General features: G+C 41.6%; 1 protein-coding gene and 1 long non-coding RNA gene across 3 annotated transcripts in view; both read left to right on the top strand.

Moving 5' to 3' along the window:
* Positions 1–25,256, top strand: part of TMEM132E (transmembrane protein 132E) — an 861,007-nt gene that overhangs the window by 766,838 nt on the left and 68,913 nt on the right. The window lies entirely within an intron of this gene.
* LOC141069432 (uncharacterized) lies at positions 7,766–8,654 on the top strand. 2 transcript variants are annotated; one of them, XR_012226568.1, is made up of 3 exons: positions 7,766–7,991; positions 8,173–8,245; positions 8,362–8,654. It is a non-coding gene; the product is annotated as an uncharacterized lncRNA (long non-coding RNA). The 2 variants fall into 2 exon arrangements; XR_012226567.1 differs by lacking the exon at positions 7,766–7,991 and having other exon boundaries at positions 8,003–8,245.

Below are 25,256 nucleotides of genomic sequence, written 5' to 3'. Positions count from 1 at the left end.
ATTCCTGGGTATTAAATGGATCTGCCAACCCTCTAAAAGGAAACCTGTCTTGTCCTATAATGCTATTATCCTGCTGCTATAGGTTTAATCTGCAGGTTAATTGCTATGAAGGTGCCCAGATGCTGTACTGAAAGAACTGGATCCGGCAGAAAATGAAGTTTATTTTTTCTGGGAACTGCCAACTTTCAGTCATGAAGGCCTGTCGGAGCTATGCCAGTCTGACTGACAGCCGGTCCTACAGTGCATCAGTGCACTTGACTTTTTATTTTTTCTGGACAACTTATCAAAAGATCACAGATAGACAATATTTCTTGCGAACACATTATAAAATTATAATGAATCATTAATATTATATGTGATCTCTATTTACAGCCCATAATTCTGATATGAAGACATCAGCTGCATTAACTGTCAACTGTAAAATGAGGAAAATTACGGACAAAATAATCTGTATACATTTCTTCAGCTTCAAAAAAATCATGGACACCACAATTGTTTTTTCACAGACAGGGCAAAAAAGTTTTGGATGGATCCTGGAATTTTAGAATGGTTAGCAACCCTGAGTGCACAGCCAGCTAAGTGGCAGGGCAGGTCATTGTAGTTTTATGTCCTGCAATGTTATGCGATACTTTACTCTGCTGCATAATAATAATAATTATTATTATTTTATTTCTACGACGCGGTCAGGATCGCTGGTGCATCGCTAAGTGGTCGCTAGTGAGCTGCCACACAGGCAGATCTCACCAGCGACATCGCTGGGGGCGGGGGTCACTACGAGGCGATCCTGACGTCCTCCCGCCCGCGTCCACGCGTTGCTCGTCTCCACAGCAGGAAGCCCCAGCAGGAAGATGACGACGAGAAACGGTCCAGGACGTTCTCGCGCGATCAGCGATAACCAGCGGGGGAGCGATCGGAGGTAAGTATCAGACATAGCAATATCACTATCAATATCGCTGCTACGTCACAAAAACCAGTGACGTTATAGAGATATTGCCAGCGATATCACTTAGTGTGACGGGCCCTTTACAATCCATAAGGAAATGGGGAGACACGGAAGGTGGATGGTAACACTTGCTTGTAATGTATGGTCCGGCCATCAATGTAATAAGTAGGGTGTTCATGTAACGCTGCATGAACCGGTCAGCAACCATTATGTGTACAGACTCATAGGGCTATTAAGTGCATATAGGGTGTGTGAACAGATTATACGAGGGTCCTGGTTTTGAAGAAAATTTTGAATGGGCAACGGTGGAATAGCTAGATAAATATGTTGAGGCAGTAGGCCAGTTTGAAGAAATGTGTTTTTAGAACATGCTTAAAATTGTGGGTATTGTGGATTAATCAAATTATCCTGGGTACTGCATTCCAAAGAATTGGCGCAGCACGTGAGAAGTCTTGGAGACAAGAGTGGGAGGTTCTGATTATTGAGGATGTTAATCTTAGGTCATTAGCAGATCGGAGGGCACGGGTAGGGTGGTAGACTGAGACAAGGGAGGAGATGTAGGGTGGTGCTGAACGATGGAGTGCTTTCTGGGTGGAATTATAAGTTTATATTGAACTCTGCAGTGGATGCGCAACCAGTGCAATGACTGGCACAGGGTAGAGGCATCTGTGTAGCGGTTGGTGAGGAATATGATCCTGGCTGCAGTATTCAAGACAGATTGGCGAAGGGAGAGTTTGGTAAGAGGGAGATCGATTAGTAGAGAGTTACAATATTCCAGATGAGAATGAATAAGAGCTACAGTAAGAGATTTTGCAGAGTCAGAAGTAAGAAAAGGTTGAATTCTAGAAATGTGTTTGAGGTGTAGATAACAAGAGCGAGCCAGTGATCGGATGTAGGAGGTGAATGAAAACTCTGAATCAAGCATAACCCCAATACAGCGGGCATGTTGCTGGGGAGTAATAGTAGAACCACATACGGAAATTGCAATGTCGGGCTTAGGAAGGTTAATGGAGGGAGGAAACACAAGGAGTTCAGTTTTTGATGAACTGCGTACCACCAGCAAGGCACATACAGTATGCTAGGTAACATTATGCCCTTATAGCTAGATCTCCTTCAGCATTGCAGTGTTCAAGCCTAAGGCCAAGTTCACATGACTGTAATTTCAATCCAAGTGCTATCCATGAAACACCAGACAGCACTGTTAGGTCAGTGAGGCAGTGCAGATGAGTGATTATTTTTACTGACCAAATCTGTGTGTCACAGTATGTACTAGTATCTTATATGTGTTGCATAAGAGTCACCCATTCAAGTCTATGGGTGTGCAAAAAAAAAAAATTGAGTCACCGAGCCACAGTACAGCATCTGTTTTTAATGGATATATTGCAATTGTGTAAAATAGGAAACTGTAAATCGTTTTGAATCAGTGACAGCAGACTTGAACCCCAATCCTGGAAAACCCCTTTAACCCCTTCCTGACATCAGACGTACTATCCCGTCCATGGGACCCGGGCCCCTATGCCCATGGACGGGATAGTACGTCTACCGCGATCAGCGGCGCCCACGTGGTGAGCGCCGCTGACAGCGGCCGGGTGTCAGCTGATTATCACAGCTGACACCCAGAACAATGTGTCAGGGGCGGACACGGACCGCCCCCGACACGTTAACCCCTTGCACACCGCGATCAAACATGATCGCGGTGTACCGGGGGTTAAAGGGAAGCATCGGCAGGGAGGGGGCTCCCTCCGTGCTTCCATGAACCCCCCACGGCAGCGCAATGTGCAGCGCTGCTGCGGGGGGCTCCTTTCCTGCAGGCCCCCGAATCCAAGATGGCGACGGGAGCCTTCGGGGACCTGCAGGAAGCTGGCTTCCTCAGTGCCTGCAAAGCACAGGCATGAGGAAGCCTTCGGCACAGTGATCTGTGATGTGACAGATCAGCGATCTGTCACAGGACAGTGATGTCCCACCTGGGACTATTTAATAAAGTTAAACAAAAATAAAAAAAAGTGTAAAAATAAATTTTAAAAAATCGCCAAATAAATTAGAAAAAAAAAAAATATTCCCCCAAATAAATCCATTTTTTGAAAATAAAAAAAAAAACAATAAAAGTACACATATTAGGTATCGCCGTGTCTGTAACGACCCGCCCTATAAAACTGTCCCATTAGTTAACCCCTTTAGCAAACCCCTTAAAAAATAAAAATAAAAAACAAAGCAAAAAATAATGATTTATTATCATACCGCCAAACAAAAAGTGTAATAACGCGCGATCAAAAAGACGCATATAAATATCCATGGTACCGCTGAAAACGTCATCTTGTCCCGCAAAAAACGAGCTGCCAAACAGCATCATCAGCGAAAAAATAAAAAAGTTATAGCTCGCAGAATAAAGCGATGCAATAATAATAATTTTTTATATAAAATAGTTTTCATTGCATAAAACCGACAAAACATAAAAAAACGGCCTAAATGAGGTATCGCTGTAACCATACTGACCCGAAGAATAAAACCGCTTTATCAATTTTACTGCACGCGGAACGGTGTAAACGCACCCCCCCAAAAGAAATTCATGAAATGCTGGTTTTTGTTCATTCTGCGTCCCAAAAATCAGAATAAAAAGCGATCAAAAAATGTCACGTGCCCGAAAATGGTACCAATAAAAACGTCAACTCGTCCCGCAAAAAATAAGACCTCACATGACTCGGTGGGTCAAAATACAGAAAAATTATAGCTCTCAATATGTGGTGATGCAAAAACTATTTTTACAATAAAAAGCGTTTTTTAGCGTACGACAGCTGCCAAACATAAAAACCGCCATAAATAGTAAATCAAACCCCCCGTTATCACCCCCTTAGTTAGGGAAAAATAAAAAAATAAAAAAAATGTATTTATTTCCATTTTTCCATTAGGGCTAGGGTTAGGGCTAGGGTTAGGGCTAGGGTTAGGGTTAGGGTAGGGTTGGGGCTAGGGTTAGGGTTAGGGCTAGGGCTAGGGTTAGGGCTAAGGTTAGGGCTAGGGTTAGGGTTAGGGCTAGGGATAGGGCTAGGGTTAGGGCTGAGATTAGGGTTAGGGGTGTGTTGGTGTTCGGGTTGGAGTTAGAATTGGGGGTTTCCACTGTTTGGGCACATCAGGGGCTCTCCAAATGCAACATGGCGTCTGATCTCAATTCCAGCCAATTCTGAGTTGAAAAAGTCAAATGGTGCTCCTTCCCTTCCAAGCTCTGCCATGCGCCCAAACAGTGTTTTACCCCCACATGTAGGGTATCAGCCTACTCAGGTCAAATTGCAAAACAATTTTTGGGGTCCAATTTCTCTTGTTACCCTTAGGAAAATAAAAAATTGGGGGCAAAAATATCATTTTTGTGGAAAAAAATAATTTTTTTATTTTCACGTCCAAGCGTTATAAACTTCTGTGAAGCACTTGGGGGTTCAAAGTGCTCACCACACATCTAGATAAGTTCCGTGGGGGGGTCTAGTGTCCAAAATGGGGTCACTTGTGGGGAGTTTCAATAGTTTAGGTACATCAGGGGCTCTCCAAACGCACATGACACCCGCAGACCATTCCATCAAAGTCTGCATTCCAAAACGTCACTACTTCCCTTCCGAGCCCTGACGTGTGTCCATACAGTAGTTTTCTCCCACATATGGGGTGTCAGCATACTCAGGACAAATTGGACAACAACTTTTGGGGTTCAATTTCTCGTGTTACCCTTGGGAAAATAAAAAAAATTGGGGACTAACTGATCATGTTTGTGGAAAAAATATGATTTTTTTATTTTCATGCCTGGGCATTATAAACTTCTGTGAAGCCTTTGGGGGTTCAAAGTGCTCACCTCACATCTAGATAAGTTCCTTAGGGGTCTAGTTTTCAAAATGGGGTCATTTGTGGGGGGTTTCCACTGTTTAGGTACATTAGGGGCTCTCCAAAGGCAACATGACACCCGCAGACCATTCCATCAAAGTCTGCATTCCAAAACGTCACTACTTCCCTTCCGAGCCCTGACGTGTGTCCATACAGTAGTTTTCTCCCACATATGGGGTGTCAGCGTACTCAGGACAAATTGGACAACCACTTTTGGGGTTCAATTTCTCCTGTTACCCTTGGGAAAATAAAAAAATTGGGGACTAATTGATCATGTTTGTGGAAAAAATATGATTTATTTATTTTCATGCCCTGGCATTATAAACTTCTGTGAAGCCTTTGGGGGGTTCAAAGTGCTCACCTCACATCTAGATAAGTTCCTTAGGGGGTCTAGTTTTCAAAATGGGGTCATTTGTGGGGGGTTTTCACTGTTTAGGTACATTAGGGGCTCTCCAAAGGCAACATGACACCCGCAGACCATTCCATCAAAGTCTGCATTCCAATACGTCACTACTTCCCTTTCGAACCCCGACGTGTGCCCATTCAGTAGTTTTCTCCCACATATGGGGCATCAGCATACTCAAGACAAATTGGACAACAACTTTTGGGGTCCAATTTCTCCTGGTACCCTTGGGAAAGTAAAAAAATGGTGACTAAAAGATCATGTTTGTGGAAAAAATACAAATTTTTTATTTTCACGCCCGGGCGTTATAAACTTCTGTGAAGCACTGGGGGGTTCAAAGTGCTCACCACACATCTAAATAAGTTCCTTGGGGGGTCTAGTTTACAAAATGGTGTCATTTGTGGGGGTTTTCCACTGTTTAGGTACATCAGGGGTTTTCCAATCGCGACATGGTGTCCGATCTCAATTCCAGCCAAAAACGTCAAATGGCGCTGCTTCCCTTCCGAGCTCTGCCATGCGCCCAAATAGTGGTTTACCCCCACATGTGGGGTATCAGCGTACTCAGGACAAATTGCACAATAACTTTTATGGTCCTGTTACCCTTGGGAAAATAAAAATTGGGGTGAAAAGATCATTTTTGTGGAAACAATATGATTTTATAATTGTACCGCTGTACGTTATAAACTTCTGTAAAGCCCTTGTGGGTTCAAAGTTCTCACCACATATCTAGATAAGTTCCTTGGGTGGTCAAGTTTCCAAAATGGGGTCACTTGTAGGGGGTTTCCACTGTTTAGGTACATCAGGGACTCTCCAAACGTGACATGGCTTCCGATCTGAATTCTAGCCAATTTTGCATTGAAAAAGTCAAATGGCGCTCCTTCCCTTCTGAGCTCTGCCATGCGCCGAAACAGTGGTTCCCCCCACATATCAGGTATCAGCGTACTCAGGACAAATTGCACAATAACTTTTGCAGTCCAATTTCTCCTGTTACCCTTGGTAAAATAAAAAAAATTTAACCTGAAGTATTTTTTTTGTGAAAAAAAGTTAAATGTTCATTTTTTTTTTAAATATTCAAAAAAATTCCTGTGACGCACCTAAAGGGTTAATAAACTTCTTGAATGTGGTTTTGAGCACCTTAAGGGGTGCAGTTTTTAGAATGGTGTCACTTTTGGGTATTTTCTATCATATAGACCCCTCAAAGTGGCTTCAAATGTGATGTGGTCCTAAAAATAAAATGGTGTTGTAAAAATGAGAAATCGCTGGTCAACTTTTAACCCTTATAACTTCCTAACAAAAAAAAATTTTGGTTCCAAAATTGTGTTGATGTAAAGTAAACATGTGGGAAATGTTAGTTATCAAGTTTTTTGTGTGCAGTATCTCTGTGATTTAAGGGCATAAAAATTCAAAGTTGGAAAATTGCGAAATTTTCAAAATTTTCGACAAATTTCCATTTTTCTCACAAATAAACGCAAGTTATTTGAATGAATTTTACCACTAACATGAAGTACAATATGTCACGAGAAAACAATGTCAGAATCACTGGGATCCATGGAAGCATTCCAGAGTTATGACCTCATAAAGGTACAGTGGTCAGAATTGTAAAAATTGGCCCGGTCATGAACGTGCAAACCACCCTTGGGGGTGAAGGGGTTAAGAGAAGTTGAATTTCCATAACATAGTGTCTATTTCACTATGCATAATGTAACCAGTGAAAAAAAGTTATTTTCCATCTTAACGTCTTACACTATATTATTAGATGTGATAAAACCAGCATTTATACTTTTTTAATGGTGGGCCGCACCCTATTAATGCATCACCTCTTTAGCACCGCAGTCTGCAGACTTCATTACTGTCCATGATGATGATCATTCACACTAGCCGTAGCTTCTCGTGTATGTCATGTCTAAAAGATATGGGGTCACACAGCAGATTAGCTGCTGCGATCTGTAATTGGCACAATATCAGCTAAGTGTCTCATCTTCGGTCATTTGTACCTGTCTGGCTCCTGTGCTCGAATTGCTTCCGTTTGGCCACTATTAGAACATGTCCTTAATGATAATAGGTATCCATGGATAGCTGCAATTTTCCTAATGCAGAGCTGTGATTGCTCAGTACGCGGGGTTAGCTCACACGAGGTTGAACTTAAAATACTTTGCTTCCACTTGTTTAACTAAGCTGTCAATTCATCACCGAGATTAGCAAGGTCTTCATTAAGGTCAATCGAATGCATCAGGCTTAGCGCTCCGTCCGCACTTTAAATAGAAAGAACTGACTACAAATGGTGGCTGGATAAAAGAAAAAGGCGGCACATTTCTTCTTAGACTTTTCAACTCTTGTTATGGTTCACATTTTTTGACATTCAGAACATTTCTACAACTTCTCACCATGTCATTTTAGAAGTTTGTGCTTTTTTTTGCTTGAGACTTTTTTTTATAGTTTCCTTTTTTGTATTCTTTAAAAATATAATGCAAATAATGAAAAACAAAAATGACAAAAATCTTGGCACTCAATATGTGAAATATTCAGACACTTTTATTTTGTGCATTCAGGCAGAAAGGTTTAAAAGTTTTCGGTCCAGCATAGGACCTTCATCAGAAAAATCTCGTTTTCTGAAGCCCTACGCTGTACAGGTATATTTTTCTTCCTTCAACCTATTCATTGTCTCCCTCTTGTATTTCACTGGTTGATAGGCCATTTATTTTGCAGCTGCCTGTTCTAATTTTGGACGGCTCAGTCCATATACGCTTTCCAGACGCTAGCCATTTAACATTTCCACTGGCCATCCAGGTATTCCATCTTAGACCTTTTTTCAGTCTATATGACCACACATAGTTGGTTCTGTGCTGCTATATGACTGCCATATACATTGTGTCACATCTATTGCATTTAATTAGAACCTCCATTTTGCTTTTAGACTCTCTACTTTGTCCCTCTTTTGGCTACCATTGCAAGGATTTATTTATTTCAGGTATTGGTGTGACTTCTATTCCTAGCCATCTTGGAAGCACTAGATTGCACATGTATGAGATATCGCTATACCTGTATCCTTCAAAGCACAAGGGCGCACCATACTATTACAAGTTATTATCTGTTGTAGTTCCTTCTATGCTCAACAATACTCACTTATAGGATCCCTCTTCCTTAACGACCAGCACAGCACTTTTGGAGTTACCATCGCCTGACTCAGCAAAGCACCGTTGGATAGTACCTCTACTAGCCATCTCTCTCTCCTTTGAATTTTTGATGAAGTTGGAACATATATTTTTGTCATGTCTTTTGTTAGTATGTATTTTTGTGATGATGCGGACAGCAATTAATGCCTTGTTTTTGTTCTTTTTTTGTATGTATATTTCAGTAAACGAGATTTTTCTGATGAAGGTCCTATGCTGGACCGAAAACGTTTAAACCTTTCTGTCTGGATGCACAAAATAAAAGTGTCTGAATATTTCACATATTGAGTGCCAAGATTTTTGTCATTTTTGATTGATGGGTTGGATACCCAACTTGAGCACCAACAACCAAACTATTCCTGAGTGCCGTGCTCTCTTTATAATAATGAAAAACAAACCGTCAAAAAATGCAAATTGTCTTTATTCATAAATTAGCACACTAGAAATTAATCTCAGGGTATATTGTTAATGAAATTTAGTATTAAGGGGGTTTTACACTAAGCGATATCACTAGCAATATCGCTAAAACGTCACTGGTTTTGTGACGTTATAGCGATATTGCTAGCGATATCGCTATGTGTGATACTTACCAGCATGAAGAGAGAAGGAAGATCCGGCACTGGAGACTTAATAAAATCCACGATAAGTTTTATTCACATAATTTCATGATAAAACTATAAAGGGGAAAACAGACCCCCCACGCCTGACGCGTTTCGAACCTTACACCAGGTTCTTCCTCAGAGACATGAAACAAAACAGTTCACAAAATGATTATAAACATTCCTAATCAGCAGAGGGACTCCACACATGTGTATAATCAAAGAGGCAGACAACTAAGCCCTCAAATCACTGGTGGAGTCACTCCCTTGCAAGAAGAAAGAAAAAAAAAAAAAAAAAGGAAAAGACCAATACAACAATGGACAAGACATAGAATAAATAAAAACATGTGCAATACACACGTATAAATGCATAAATACATAGCAACTGACAAATGACAAAAAAAAAAAAAAAACAGCAAAAATCTCAGCACTCAATAGAAATACATAAGATCATTTCTATAATTTAGACCTTGCGGATATCGTGCATCAAGCGCAAGTATCCAGAAGGCTTCCCGACAGTGTAGTAAATGTTCCCAGTCACCCCCTCTGGGGGGTTTCAATACCCGTTCTATTCGCTTAACTTTAAGACTGCATAAATTACCCTTGTGTATTTCAAGGAAATGTTTGGACAAGCCAGACACATTCCTACGACTGGACATAGACTCTGGATTAGAAGCGGTGATGTGCTCACTTAGTCTCCTCTTCAGGCTGCGTGTGGTACAGCCAATGTAATATAAACTGCACAATGTGCACTCTGCCATATACACTAAGTGTGTGGTGTTACAATTCATGTAGGTTTTCATTTTGTAGGTTTGTTGTGTACTAAAATTAACAAATCTATCTGTAATATCCATATAGCGGCACAAACCACACAATTTTTCACCACACTTATAATTGCCCAAGTAATTTAACCACGTAGGTTTAGTGCAATCAGACAAATACAATGAGGGGGACAAAAAATGACTCAAATTTTTAGCTCTTTAGTTCTTTGGAACACACCTATGTCCACCAGCCAATATCTGCGATAAGACTGGATCTTGATGCAGTAAGGGAAGATGTTTATTTATGATTTTAATAACACCCTTGTAATCTGAACTGAAAGCGTTAGAAAAAGTGGGAATATTTTTATTTTGATTAGTGTGTACCATGTCATTCTGCAATAAACTACTCCTAGTTTTGTTATCCACTTTCTTAATAGCCCTGATACTTACCAGCGACCGGCTCCCCCGCTGTCCATCGCTGATAGCGCGAGAATGTCCGGCTCCATTTCTCGTCGGGCGCTTCCTGCTGAGACTTCCTGCTGTGACGACGAGCGACGCTGGACGCGGGCGGGAGGAGGTCAGGATCGCTGCGTGTGAAAGGTGAGTATCGTGCGCTGCGTCGCTGCTGCATCGCTGTGAGATCTTTCTGTATGAAAGCTCACTAGCGATCATTTAGCGATGCACCAGCGATCCTGACCGGGTCGGATCGCTGGTTGGATCGCTGGTGCATCGCTAAATGTAAAAGGGCCTTTAGTCTTCAAACTGGTATTTAACAGAGTAGCAAATATTCCTTACGCTAAATGTTTTCAGATGGCAGTGTCTGCACGGCTCCGTTGCCCATCGGTTGGCTACAGATACAGAATTGACCCGTCACACCACTCAGCCCTCTCCATTAAAACACAAGGATGTCACTGTTGCAGGTGGAGATACCAAGCACAGTGTTTTATAATGGAGGATGCTTATTGATGTGCCCTTCCATCTGCTGGCATCTTTCGAATGATGGTATTACGCAGGCAAAAGAGAAGGATGCCCGAGAAAGAAGGCATGGCATTAATAAGTAGAAACTGATACAAATTGTTAAAAAAAGGAATGTATTAGTAAGGGGCTTGTATGCATCTTAAAGCTTTATACAGCGTAAGTACATTTATACATCTTGGTAATCACTGACAAGATTAAAGCTGGATATACACTTAATATGTTCGACAGCAAACCCGGATACCTATGAAGACTTACATTGAATTACATATACTGTAATGGATTTGTAATTTTAACATTGCATCTGGAATGGTAATGATATTCTGAATATAGCAGTCTCTTGAGATCACCAATATATAGTCAGTTTTTGCAAAAGGTGTTATATATCTATATCCACCAATTGTGCAAGTTCTCCCTCTTAAAAAGATGAGAGAGGCCTGTAATTTACATCATAGGTGGACCGCAACTATGAGAGCCAAAATGAAAAAACAAATCCTGAAAATCACCTTGTCTGATTTGGCAAGATTTATTTAGCATATTATGGTGGAAAATAAGTATTTGGTCGTTAACAAAAGTTCATCTCAATATATTGTTATATTTCCTTTGTTGGCAATGACAGAGATCAAACATTTTCTGTAAGTCTTCACAAGGTTGGCACACACTGTTGGTGGTGTGTTGGCCCATTCCTCCATGCAGATCTCCTCTAGAGCAGTGATGTTTTGGGCCTGTTGCTGGGCAACACGGACTTTCAAATCCCTCCAAAGGTTTTCTATGGGGTTGAGACCTGGAGGCTGGCTAGGCCACTCCAGGACCTTCATATGCTTTTTACGATGCCACTCCTTCGTTGCCCTGGCACTGTGCTTGCGATTATTATCATGCTGAAATACCCGTCCACGCTTCATGTTCAACGCCCTTGCTGATGGAAGGAGGTTTGCACTCAAAATCTCACAATACATGACTCCATTCATTCTTTCCTGTACACAGATCAGTCGTGCTGGTCCTTTTGCAGGGTTGCCACCCCCATGCTTCACAGTAAGTATGGTGTTCTTTGGATGCAACTCAGCATTCTGTCTCCTCCAAATATGACAAGTTTTGCTTCTATCAAACAGTTCTACTTTGGTTTCATCAGACCATATGACATTCTCCCAATACTCTTCTGGATAATCCAAATGCTCTCTAGCAAAATTCAGATGGGACCGGACATGTACTGGTTTAAGCAGGGAGACAATTCTGGCTATGCAGGATCTGAGTCCCTGGTGGCGTAGTGTGTTACTGATGGTAGCCTTTGTTACAGTGGTCCCACCTCTATGCAGGTCATTCATTAGGTCCCCCATGTGGTTCTGGGATTGTTGCTCCCTGTTCTTGTGATCATTTTGTCCCTGCGGGGTGAGATCTTGCGTGGAGCCCCATACTGAGGGAGATTATCAGTGGTCTTGTATGTCTTCCATTTTCTTATTATTGCTCCCACAGTTGATTTCATCACACCAAGCTGCTTCCCTATTGCAGATTCAGTCTTCCCAACCGGGTACAGGGCTACAATTTTGTTTCTGATGTCCTTCAACAGCCCTCTGGTCTTCATCATAGTGGAGTTTGAAGTGTGACTGTTTGAGGTTGTGGACAGGTGTCTTTTATACTGATAACAAGTTCAAACAGGTGCCATTACTATAGGTAATGAGTGAAGGACAGAAGAGCCTCTTAAAGAAGAAGTTACAGGTCTGTGAGAGCCAGAAATCTTGCATGTTTTTAGGTGAACAAATACTTATTTTCAACCATAATTTGAAAAATAAATAAAGCCAAATCAGACAAGGTGATTTTCTTATTTTAACTCTCATAGTTATGGTCTACCTATGATGTCAATTACAGGACTCTCTCATTCCACTTTTAAAGCGCCATGGAATAAATAATAATCTTTTTAAGTGGGAGAACTTGCACAATTAGTGGCTGACTAAATTCTTTTTCCCCCACTGTATGTGTATGTGTATATATATATATATATATATATATATATATATTATTTTTATTAATTATTATAGCACCATTTATTCCAAGGCACTTTACGTGTGAAGAGGGGTATTCAAAATATAAAACAAGTACAGTAATTTTAAACAATACATGTCACGACTGGTACAGGAGCAGAGAGTACCCTGCCCACGAGGGCTCACAATCTACAGGGGATGGGTGAGGATACAGTAGGTGAGGACAGAGCTGGTTGTGCAGCAGTTTGGGGGTTACTGCAGGTTGTAGGCTTGTCGGAAGAGGTAGGTCTTCAGATTCCTTTTGAAGGTTTCCATGGTAGTTGAGAGTCTGATTTGTTGGGGTAGAGAGATCCAGTTCTGTTTTGTCCATATTATGTTTTAGAAATCTAGTGAAGAAGGATGAAATAGTGGACAGACATTGTGGGATTCTCATTAGTAGGGAGGTTATATCAAGTCTAGAGAGGTAGATCTGTGTGTCATCAGCCGAGAGGTGATACTGAAAGATGTGAGATTCTATGAGCTGTCCCAGGCAGAAGGTGTAAATGGAGAAGTGCAGAGGCGCTAGGACTGATCCTTGTGGACACCGGCAGATATGGGGTGAGGTGTGGAGGTGGCGTGCCAGTGAGAGATGCTGAAAGTCCGGTTTCTTAGGTATGGGAGATCCAAGATAGGGCCAAGTCTGTGATGCCAGGAGATGAGAGGGTTTGTAGTAGTAGGGAATGTTCCACTGTGCCAAAGGCAGAGGACAGATCCAGGAGGAGGAAGAAAGAGTAGTGTCACTTGGCTTTGGCGGTTAGTAGGTCATTGATTACTTTGGTCAGGGTAATTTCAGTGGAGAGATGCAGTCAGCAGCCAGATTGTAAGCGGTCGAAGAGGGAGCCAGGAGGAGAGGAGGGAGGACAGTTCAAAATGGATGTGTTGTTCCAGTAGTTTTGAGGCATAGGTTAAAAGTGATATGGGGCGATAGCTAAATACAGAGGATAATTCATAAGAGGATGGGTGTGATTAAGGCATGTTTGAAGCATGAGGGGAAAACACCAGTTGTTAGTGATAGGTTGAAGAGATGTGGTAGGGCTCGTATGAAGACTGTGATGAGGTTTGGGATGAAGTGGGATAGGATCTGGTCAAGTGCAATGGTGGTGAGATGTGATCTTGTGAGTAGATCGGAATGTCAAACTTCTGTAATTGTGGAGAAGCTGGTTTTGGAGGAGGAGGGCTGGATAATTGAGGAGGAGCTCTGGAGGTTGTAGACCAAAGCTTTATCTGATGTTATCAATTTTCTGCTTGAAGAATGAGGCAAAATCTTCAGCTGAGATGAGTGCGGAGGGATGAGGTGCTAGGGGAAGGAGGAGAGAATTGAAAGTGTTGAATAGATTTTTAGGGCTGTGAGACAGGAAGGGATATGAGAGATGAGAAGTAGGTTGCTTTGCTGCAGCGAGTGTGGCCTTAAAAGTAGTGAGGAACTGTTTGAATGCAATGAAATGCTCATTGGAGTGGGATCTTTTCCATCTCCCTTCAGCCACCCTAGAAGCCCGCCTCAGTTCTTTGGTCAAGCTGGTGTGCCAGGGTTGTCTGTTGATTTTGCCAGCTTTGGTATGTGTGGGAGAGCCTACCAATTCCTGAGCTACAGCTATTGTGGTGTTATATTAAGTGGCAGCAGCATCCGCATTGTGTAAGGAACTTATGTCTGCAAAAGGAAGGAGGGATTCAGAAAGTGAGTGCGAATTGAGGTGTTAAAGATTTCTGCGAGGGTGTGGAAGTTTGTGGAGTGGGGATAGTGGACAAGGAGAGGAGAGGGAAGAGAATGTAAGTAGGTTGTGGTCAGAAAGAGGCAGTGGTGAGTTAGAGAGGTTAGATAGGGAACAGAGGCAGGTAAAGATGAGGCCCAGTGTGTGGCCATCTTTGTGAGTGGCTGCAGAAGACTATTGAGTGAGGCCAAAGGAGGAAGTGAGAGAAAGAAGTTTAGTGACAGCTGAGAGGTAAGTGTTATTGGGGATGATGAAATTGCCCATGAAGATAGTGGGAATGTCAGCAGAGAGGAAATTACAGTAAGTAGCCAGATAGTGAAGTGGTCAAAGAAGGTTGTGGCTGGCCCTGGGAGGCTGTAAATGACAGCCAGCTGGAGGTTGAAGGGGGATTAGATGCGCACATAGTTCACCTCAAAGGAAGGAAGGGTCACAGAGGGTGGCAGTGGGATATGGGTGAAGGGACAGTTATCTGACTAAAAAAACAGCTCCTCTGCAATGCTTGCTGCTGGGGCGGGGGTGTGGGAAAGGTGGAATCCACCATACAAAGGTGTAGCAGGAGAGGCTGTGTGAGAGGGGGTGAACTAGGTTTCGACGATGACGAAATTTTGTTAGTACTGAAAAGATCATGGATGTAGGAAAGTTTATTGCAGACAGAGCAAGCATTCAATAGAGCTCCTGTTAGCGGAACTGGAGAAGCGGGGCTGGGCGAATTAGTATAGTGTTCGAGAGGTTATGGAAATTTGTTATTGAGCGTGGATGGGAGGTAGAAATTACTGTGGAGATGTGGTGAGGAGGGCCAGTATTTGGAGAAATATCACCAGCAGTCAACAGGAGTAAAGAAAGTGATGGCAGGTGGGAGCAGGAAAGGGCAATGGGGTGGCTGTCTGTGTTTGGAGACAGAGGATTGTAGAGGATGTAGAGGAACAGTTCAGAGGAGGAGATAAGATGGATGGGGAGGATGGAGGAAGAGAGAACCAATTCCTTACTAGGTGTAGGGACTAGGGGGGTTAGTAGAAAGTGAAGGATTACAGGGGTGAGAGTAAAAACTAACAGAAACATTTACAGTGACTATCCAGTTACCGTCAGTTCCATTCGGGTGCAATTCTGGATTAATTCATAGCTCCACACTACTATGATGCACTTATATGGCGCACTGGGCAGACAGACGTCTCGGCAGATGTATGGTTTGCAATATATTTGCCAGAAAATTCATTCAGATGTGGACCTCATCTTGGTCAGATAATTAAGAGTGAGCCAGATGCAGGAGAACTAGAGGCAATAATAGCTCAGCCTTGAGCCCAGAGCCTACGAGTGGCTGGCCACCATAGTTCATACACTAAATAAATTACAAATGTGTTCGTTAGAATCACACAGATCTGAGACCAATGTGTGGAATGACCAGAGGTAGCTGGTCCTAAACTCCTGAGACTGCTGCAATTTATATCATTTAAAGGGATGGGGATAACCTATATTCGGGTAATGTCATATCTCCTTACCTTGTTTGTTATTTTCATCCTCATCCACCCATTTTCATTTTGAAGATACACAGTTGCATTCACTTTTTTCCCAAGTATTCAAAATTTTAGGACTACATTCACCATATCCCTCACCCCCAACCCTGAACAAAAAGTATCAATGCATGCTACAGCAAAATCCCTCCGGCCAGAGGTGTTGATATTCTCTTTTACTGTCCCCCATGGAATATCATCGGAACACACATTTTCATCATGAAGTATTCGTGTCTCCTGCTGATAGTCCAGGGGGAGCATCATTTCTCCTTTAATGCTCTCCTCAGTTGTCAAAAGGAGTCCCTTTATGACTGTTCTCTATTTAAGCGTCAGTTTTGTATTTCTAGAATTGAATACATTCTACCCAGCCTCCCTTTTCCACTGTCCAGCTGCACATCCTCCGCCACATAATACAGTATACTGCACAGACAAAGAGACGCTCTTTGATATCAATAATCTCTGTGGACAATGCCTTGTGCAGACTTCACACACACTGGTCTTATCAAAGTCTATGCGGGAGCAGGGACAAAGGCGGGTACGTCCTTCAGTCCACACTGTGCGCTCGGGTTTGATCATAGAACTCTGTGCACTTTTAATGCCTTTCCATAGAAATATGTGACTTGTTAAAAAAAAAGTTTGTGCAAAAATGAAATGATAGATGGATTGAACGGTATTATTCTGGGCAAGTTGAACTATCTCTATTGACTGCATTACACTAACAATTTAATAACAGCACATTAATGATATGGATGGTAACTACTTTAATGCTATAAACATGTAAGGCAGCATGGTGACTTGGAAGTGCAGGAAATCCTAAATTCAAATCCTACCTAGGACAACATCCATGAGGAATCTATATGTACTCCTTGTATTTTCGTGGGTTGATAGGGAATTTAGGTTGTAGAAAAAATTGGGCTGCACTCGATTGACGTCTGAGTGCAGTCCAATTTCCAAAGACTGATAGAATGGAGAAGGTGGAGAATTTTTTTCTCCATTTTCTCCTCATCCTGGAGAATTGGATCGCACTAAGTTCACAATCTACCTACAGTAAGAGTTGAGCAAAAGTATTCGCAAGTCTTAGGTATAGTGGCCACATCACTAATGTTGGCATCAGCCGGTGCCTCTTCTCATTAGTTGGCCTGCCTTCATTCATTGCACTGAATCAAGCCTACTAATCACAAGATGCGTCGAGGATGAGAGGTTCACAAGGCTCTGGTCCAACGGCTACTGACTACTGACATGTGCACTGCACCAAGGACCTGTGGATCTTTTGGTTCTTGTCTACCGACAGTATTTTTGGAATTTAATAAACATTTGGATGATGTTGGCATGATCCAGTCACATAGATATGGACATAAATACAACATATGACAGAGGAAAGATCGATAATTACCAGAGGAACATGCAAAAGGTAAGCATTGTAAAAGACACTATGAGTTTTAGTATGGCTCTTATTGGACGTGCATTGTGAAGGCATTGTAGTTTTATCATTAGCAGGAATTTTAGGCTGCGTTCACACGTTCAGGTTTTTTTGCGTTTTCACGGCGGTTTTTACTGCGAAAACGCAAAAAAACAGCATCCCATGCAATCCTATGGGATTCCGCAATGCTGTGCTAATGCTGCGGATTTTCCCACAGCGGAATCACGTCGCAGAAAGATCCGCAGCATGCTCATTAATTTGCGAAATTGCGGCAATTCCGCCCACATAGGAATGCATTGTTCTGCTTACTTTCCGCATGTGGCTGTGCCCACCATGCGAAAAGTAAGCAGAACATTTGCAGATGGTACCCAGGGGGCGGAGGAGAGGAGACTGTCCTCTGGGCTGTGGGTAACATATCCCTGTAAAAAATAGAATTAAAATTAAAAAATTGGGTTATATTCACCTTCCGGCGTCCCGTGCAGCATCCCCAGGCTTCAGCGATACACGCGGCAGCTCCCGTTCCCAGAAATGCATTGCGATAATGACCTTTGCTGACGTCGCGTCTCGCGATGCTGTAGCGGTCTCGCGAGACCGTGACTTCATCAAAGGTCTTTGCCGCAATGCATCACTGGGAACGGGACCTGTCTGAGCATCGCGGAGGCCTGGGGACACTGCGCCGGACATCGGAAGGTGAATATAACCCGATTTTTTTATTTTTTTTAATTATTTTTAACATTGTATCTTTTTACTACTGATGCCGCATAGGCAGCCTCAATAGTAAAAAGTTGGTCACACTCGTCAAACACTGTTTGACGAGTGTGACCAACCTGTCAATCAGTTCTCCAAGCGAAGCTACAGATCGCTTGGAAAACGTTAGTATTCTGCAAGCTAATTACGCTTGCAAAACGCTAGTTTTTCCGCGGGAAAATCGCGGGAAATTAACATGTGATTTTCCCGCGGAATGGAATTCCGGAATTCTTGCGGTAACTTCTGTGGGAATTCCGCTACGTGTGAGCTTAGCCTAAAAGTCAGTTTTGCTTGTGACTGTGTTGCCTTTATTTGTGCCAAATGTATCAAAATGTCACATGATAGATAAATTGTACGCATCTGTAAATACAACACTTACAGTATGTCTAGAACTCTTTTTCCACTTTTTTATATTTAAACCTGCCTTTTTACCTAGCTAACTATATTTATGCTTTCATCCACTTTTTAAAAGTGTCAGGCGTGGCATAAAATCACTACGGCCGGGGTCACACTTGCGAGTGCAATGCGAGAAACTCGCATCAATTCCCGGCACTGCCGCCGGCAGTTCGGACCGGGGCGTTCAGATGCATAGAAATACATGCAGCCGCACACTCTGATCCCGAGTGCTGGCATCAGTGCCGTGTATTGATGTGAGAGACTCGCACGAGTTTCTCGCATTGCACTTGCAAGTGTGACCCCAGCCTAAAAGTTATAAATATTTGTGCCTAGATCACATATGGCAAAATTTGCAGCTTTTGACTTACAAATAACCCTAAGATAATAATCTAACATACACTCCACAAAAATGATTGTTTATGATTTAGGTATAAATGTTATTAGCAATTTAGAAATGTAGCATTAGATACTCACCTTTAAACTAGAGGTGAGTTGATAAATTTGTTTTGTATGAACTTTGCTTTGAATTTTAGGAAATTTTATGGATGAGATGAATTCGCATAGTTTGCGATTTGATTAGTGTGTAATGCAAAAAAATAAAATGTCCTCTGCCATATTTGGGGAAGATTTCTTCAGCCACAGAAGTCTCACATGACCTCATGCATGGTTGAGCAGGCTTCTCCATGTTGCCTTGTTGCTATCATGTCACATAATATAGCACAATTAATCATAAGGGACTATTATAGGCTGTATAAAAGCTTAGGCAAGGAATGCAGCAGGCATTTTCAATATGAATGTGAATAGTGAGTGGACATCAGAGCTCATGGCTTAGCAATACACTGTGTGCAGAATTATAAGGCAAGTTAGTATTTTGAACTTAATATCATTTTAAGCATATTTTCCATAATCTATAAACTTCAATGCTTATTGGTTTGAAGCATATCTGGTTAAGTGCATTTGTGTAATAAGGGAGGTTGTGGCCTAAAAGATATCAACACCCTTTAAAGGGAATCTGTCACCCTATTTTTTGCCTATCAGCTGTCGGCACCACCATCAGGGGCTTATCTACAGTATTTTGTAATGAGTTATATTATACTCATCCTGGGGCGTTCCGGGTCCGGTCTTGGTCCAATGGGTGTCATGGTCTGGTCCGGTGCCTCCCATCTTCTAGCGGTGACGTCCTCTTCTTTCCTTCCCGTCGCAGCTCTTGCACAGGCGCACTGCTCTGCCCTGTTGAGGGCAGAGCAGAGTTCTGCAGTGCGCAGGCGCCGGGAGAGGTCTGGGGCCTGCACACTGCAGTATTCTGCTCTGCCCTCAACAGGGCAGAACATTGCGCCTGCGCAGGAGCCACAACAGGCAGCAAAGAAGAAGACGTCACCGTTAGAAGATGGGAGGCGCTGGACCTGACCGCGACCCCCTTCGGACCAAAGCCGGACCCGGAGACAAACAGAAACACAAAAGCACTAAAAATCACAGCAAAACACAACATTTTTGCTGCCAAAAGATGCAGAAACCTCGCAGAAATTTCTCCAAACAAATACTCAACATGCGCACACCACCTTAATGTCTTCATTTAAAAAAAGTTATTTATTTTTTATAAAGGAAAAGATGAAAACATTTTTAAAAGGTTTGATATTTTCGACTTTTAAACCCAAAAAAGAGACGCTGCTGAAATTTGCCATGAAAACCTAGTGTTCAACTAGCTCAAATTACGACTTCAGTATATATGGGCGGGATCTGCTCTCTTGTGTGACATCACTCCTTCTCTCCCCTTATGGGTATTTACTAAAGGATAAGAAAGGATGAAGCTTAGGATCACAGTGAGGATTCCTTTTTTTTTGGTGACTGTCATAGACACTGACAAGTAGAGTAATACAGATTCAGCTGATGGATTGAGAGAGAGGAAGAAGAGCTGGCAGCTACATGGTCAGTGTGATTGATCGCACAGCAATATGATATAGCTAAGGCTATATTCATACATCTGTGTGACATGTCTGTGTGTTGTCTGTTTTTTACTTGGACAGCACATGGATCTATAAAGGTATATCGAACTATAAGGTAGCTCATTGTCTGAGAAGTAATTCAGAGTCCCTAAACACTGGAAATAGTGGTCTCTGAGTGGGTGTGATGTCAGTTCAGCTAAATGCAATTGCAGACCACATACTGACAAACAGTGGGGAAAATAAGTATTTGATACACTGACGATTTTGCAAGTTTTTCCACCTACAAAGAATGGAGAGGTCTGTACTTTATATCGCAGTTACACTTCACATGTGGGAGACAGAATCTTCACAAGGCTTCCAGAACTGGATAACGTAAGCACGTTCTAAAAGATATTACACCTGCCTGCTGTTGTAGGTAGTATCGCTACTTCTTCACTTGTTTACTTTCAGGGCTTGGTACCAAAGTGTCCCAGATTTTCCTCTTCTACACACGCACAACCCAAATTCTGGTCTGACTGCATAATTCTTCGTGTTCAATATTTCATTCTCAACTACTCTACAACTAGCAACATCCAGGCTAGCGAGATGAGCTGACGTTTTTATTGGTACCATTTTTGGGCACATGATATTTTCTGATCGCTTTCTCTTCTGATTTCTGGGATGCAGAATGAACAAAAATAGCAATTCAGGATTTTGTTATGCTGTTTTGCACGTGGTAAAATTGATAAGGCAACTTTAATCTTCTAGTCGGTACTATTACAGCAATACCTCATTTATATTATTTTTTACAAAATAAAAACATTTATACAAAAAATTTTTTTCCAGAATGTGGTCATTTGAGGGGGGTATTCTGGTCTTCTAGCATTTAGGGACTCTGTATATGGAGTCCACAAACTGTTCTTGGAAAATCTGCGCTCCAGGAGGCAAATAGTGCTCCGTCCCTCCCAAATCTCACTGTGTGGCTAAGCAGTACTGTACAGTCATGTATTTGGTATTGCCATGCTCAGCAGAAATTGTATGACAAATTTTAGAGCTATTTTACCCATTTCCTGTGTGAATATGTGAAAATCAGGGCATAAAACAAATTTTTTGTGGTAAAAATGTATGTGTATTTTCTTCACTGTTCAATGGTATAAAATTCTGTAACACACTTGTGGTGTCAATATGATCACTGCACCCCTAGATGAATTCATTCAGAGGTGTAGTTTGTAACATGGGATCACTTATAGGGGGATTCTGTTCTAGCACCCCTGGGGCTCTCCCAGTGGGTTATGGCACCCGCCAACCATAACAGTAAAATCTGCACTATAATACTATAACATGGCGCTCCTTCCTTTCTGAGCTTTGTACTGTGCCTGAAAAGTCATTCCCGATTACATGTAGGGTATTGTCGCAATCAGGAGAAATAGCTGTGAGGTCTATTTTTCCTATTAACCCTTATAAAAATAAAAAATTGGCACTAAAACAACATTTTAATGGTAAAAATGTATCTATTCTTTCTTCACCGTCGAACGGTATAAAATACTGTGAGGCACATGTGGTGTGAATATGATCACTGCACCCCTAGATGAATTCATTGAGAGGTGTGGGTTGTAAAATTATGTCATTTATAGGGGGTTTCTGTTGTTCTGGCACCTGAGGGGCTCTGAAAATGTGACATGGCACCCTCAAACCATTCCAGCAAAATCTGAACTGAATATGGTGCCTCTTCTCTTCTGAGCTTTGCACTGCATCAAAAGTAGTTTTCAACCACAGGACCTTGATGGATGCAGTTTTTAGAATGGTGTCATTTTTGGGTATTTTCTTTCATTTTCTGTCATATAGGTCCCCCAAAGTCACTTCAAATGTTATGTGGTCTCTAAAAAAATGGTTTAATTTGTACATTTTATTGGAAAAATGAGAAATTGCAGATAAACAATTAACCCTTCTAACTTCCGAACAAAAAAATATATATTTCAAAAATTGTGATGATGTAAAGTAGACATGTAGTAAATGTTATTAATTAACTTTTATGTGACATAACTCTCAGGTTTAAGGGCATACAAGTTTGAAAATTATGAAATTGTAAAAAATTTTGTCAAATTTCAGATATATTTTTACACCGATATATTTAATAAACTGAAGTCATATCGAACAAGTTTTACCCCTCTCATGAAGCATAATATTACATGAAAAAACAGTCTCAGAATCACTGGGACCTATTGAAACATTCCAGAGTTATTACCTTATAAACTGACACTTGTCAGATTTAAAAAATGAGTCCTGATCATTCACCTACAAAATAGCTCAGCCCTTAAGTGGTTAAAGGGGTTCTATATACCGTAGTCCTAATAGACTTTAGAGTGTCATAGATGTCTTCAGGGTAGTACCTCAAATCAATTCGCTGCACATCACATTTTTTGGGAAAAAATTGGTGAAGCTGGTGAATTTCTCTTTCATAAAATTTGCTCACCTATTCTTTAACCCTTGTGTGTGTTTCTGAAATTTAAAATATAAATGACGTTAATATTGACTTCATCGCCCTCTCTTCTGTATGCCGGTGATGCAATTTGTTCAGTTGGATCTCAATAATTGTAGGAATACATTTTCATGAAAATTACATCCTGCATGCTACATTTCTCTCCATTTACTAAACTTGTGGATTTTATGTTTATTGAGCTATAACCTAGACACTCCAACCTTTTTAGAAACATCATTTTCAAAAGACACTTAAATATTGGATCAAAGAAAGCCCATATTGAAAGCGTTCTTCTAGTACATTTAATAACATTTCATAGTATGTAAGAACTTGATAAAATGAAATATCATGGAACCCTTTTTTCATTATTCTCTTTCACATTTTTGTCAGTTTATTGATTAGTACAGTACTTTGAAAAAGTACTCATATCCAGTGAAATTTTCCAAATTTTTTCACTTTATACCGACAAACTTAAATGTGTTTTTTATTATTATTGAGATTTTATGTAATATGCAAACAAAAAGTAGCAAGTACAGTATTTGTGAAGTGCAAAGGAAACGATACATGTTTTTTTAAAATATTTTAAAAAATATATCTGAAAATTGTGACAAGCACTAGTATTCAGCTCCCTGAGTCAATACTTTCTAGAATACCCTGTAATGTAATTACTGCTGCAAGTCTTTAGTGGTATGCTCTACCAGCTTTGCTCATCTAGACGCTAACATTTTTGTTCATTCTTCTTTGCAAACTACCTCTAGCTCAGTGAGACTGGATGGAGAATGTCTGTGAACAGCAATATTCCAGTCTTGTCATAGATTCTCAGTGGGATATAGGACTGGACTGTGACTGGGCCATTCAAACACATAAATTTGCTTTGACCTAAAAGATTCCATTGTAGCTCTGGTAGTATGTTTAGGGTCATTGTACAGCTGGAAGGTGAATCTTCCCTGTATTTAGCCACATCCATCTTCCCAACAAGTCTGACCAGCTTTCCTCTCTCTGCTGAAGAAAAGCATAACCATAGCATGATGTTACCACCACCACCATGTTTGACATTGGGGATTGTATTTTTCAGGGTAGTGTGCAGTATTAGTTTTCCACCACGCTTAGCGTTTTACATTGAAAACAAAAAGTTCTACTTTGGTCTCATCTGACCAGAGCACCTTCTTCCATATGCTAGCTGTGTCCCTTTACATATCTTTTTGCAAGCTGCAAACAGGACTTCTTATGGCTTACTTTAAAACATAGCTTTTTTTCCTGACACTCTTCTAATAAGGTCAAATTTTGGAGTATATAACTTTGGCTGGAATCACATTAGCATATGACATCCGATGCGAGAGCATTGGATGTGATATGCTAGGGACTCTCGGCTTCAGCTGAGTGTCATGCTACTGTGCTCCGATCCTCTTACATGAGAAAACCACAGCACAGGTGCAGAGGAGACGGAGAAAATAATTTCTCAATCTCCTGCATTGTCTGTCTTGGCGTATATTGGACTGCACTGGGATGACATTAGAGTCCAGTCCGATGTTTCACACTGACCCATAAATGGGTGCATATGAGCTGAGTCTTACTGCTGATCACAGCATGCAACAATCATTTTCTCATGCTGAATGGGCATAAGAAAATAGTTGCAGATCTGAACTGCCCCATAGTATAAAACTGAGCTGAGTGCTATCTGATAAAACATTGGATAGCACTCGGACGTGTTATACAGCAGTGTGAGCAAGGCCTAATAGTTGTCCTGTGGACAGATTCTCCCACCTGCGCTGTAGATCTCTGCAGTTCCTCCAGAGTCACCATGGGCCTCTTAACTGCTTCTCTAATTAGTACTCTCCTTGCTTGGTGTGTCAGTCTAGGTCAGGCCTGGGCAAACTGCGGCCGCGGGCCACATCTGGCCCCCTGAGTGTTCCTGTGTGACCCCCCTGGGACTCACAGCCAGAGGGCTGGAGTCATCACCTTTGTATGTGAGCATTAACCCTTACCTCCCTCTTCACTCCCAGCTTGTACTGTTGTATGTCATGTGCAGGACAGGTAAGGGTCAAGTCCCCCCCCATAGTGCTCTCCCTGTGATCTGTGGCTTATCACATCCACTCCATAGACTGCAATAAGGATTCCCACCCCCTCCTGTCAGCTCCTGCCCATATGTGATGTGCATCTCTGCATGTGGAGTAGAGGTGGGAGAAAACTTTTTCCGATGATCCCAATTTATTGCTTGATCAACTGCTATTACGTGTTACGTTGCAACAAGTATTGTCACGCTATGTTCACACAACTGTAATATTTGTCCAAGTGCTGTCTATGAAAAAAAATAAAGCCGACCTCTGACAGAGCACTAGGAACAATGTTAT

Source organism: Dendrobates tinctorius, unplaced genomic scaffold (assembly GCF_039654945.1).
Source record: "Dendrobates tinctorius isolate UK_male_01 unplaced genomic scaffold, ASM3965494v1 ptg000263l, whole genome shotgun sequence".
NCBI lineage: Eukaryota > Metazoa > Chordata > Amphibia > Anura > Dendrobatidae > Dendrobates > Dendrobates tinctorius.
Note: the sequence above shows the minus strand (reverse complement) of the source record. Positions and strands in the feature narration are given on the sequence as shown.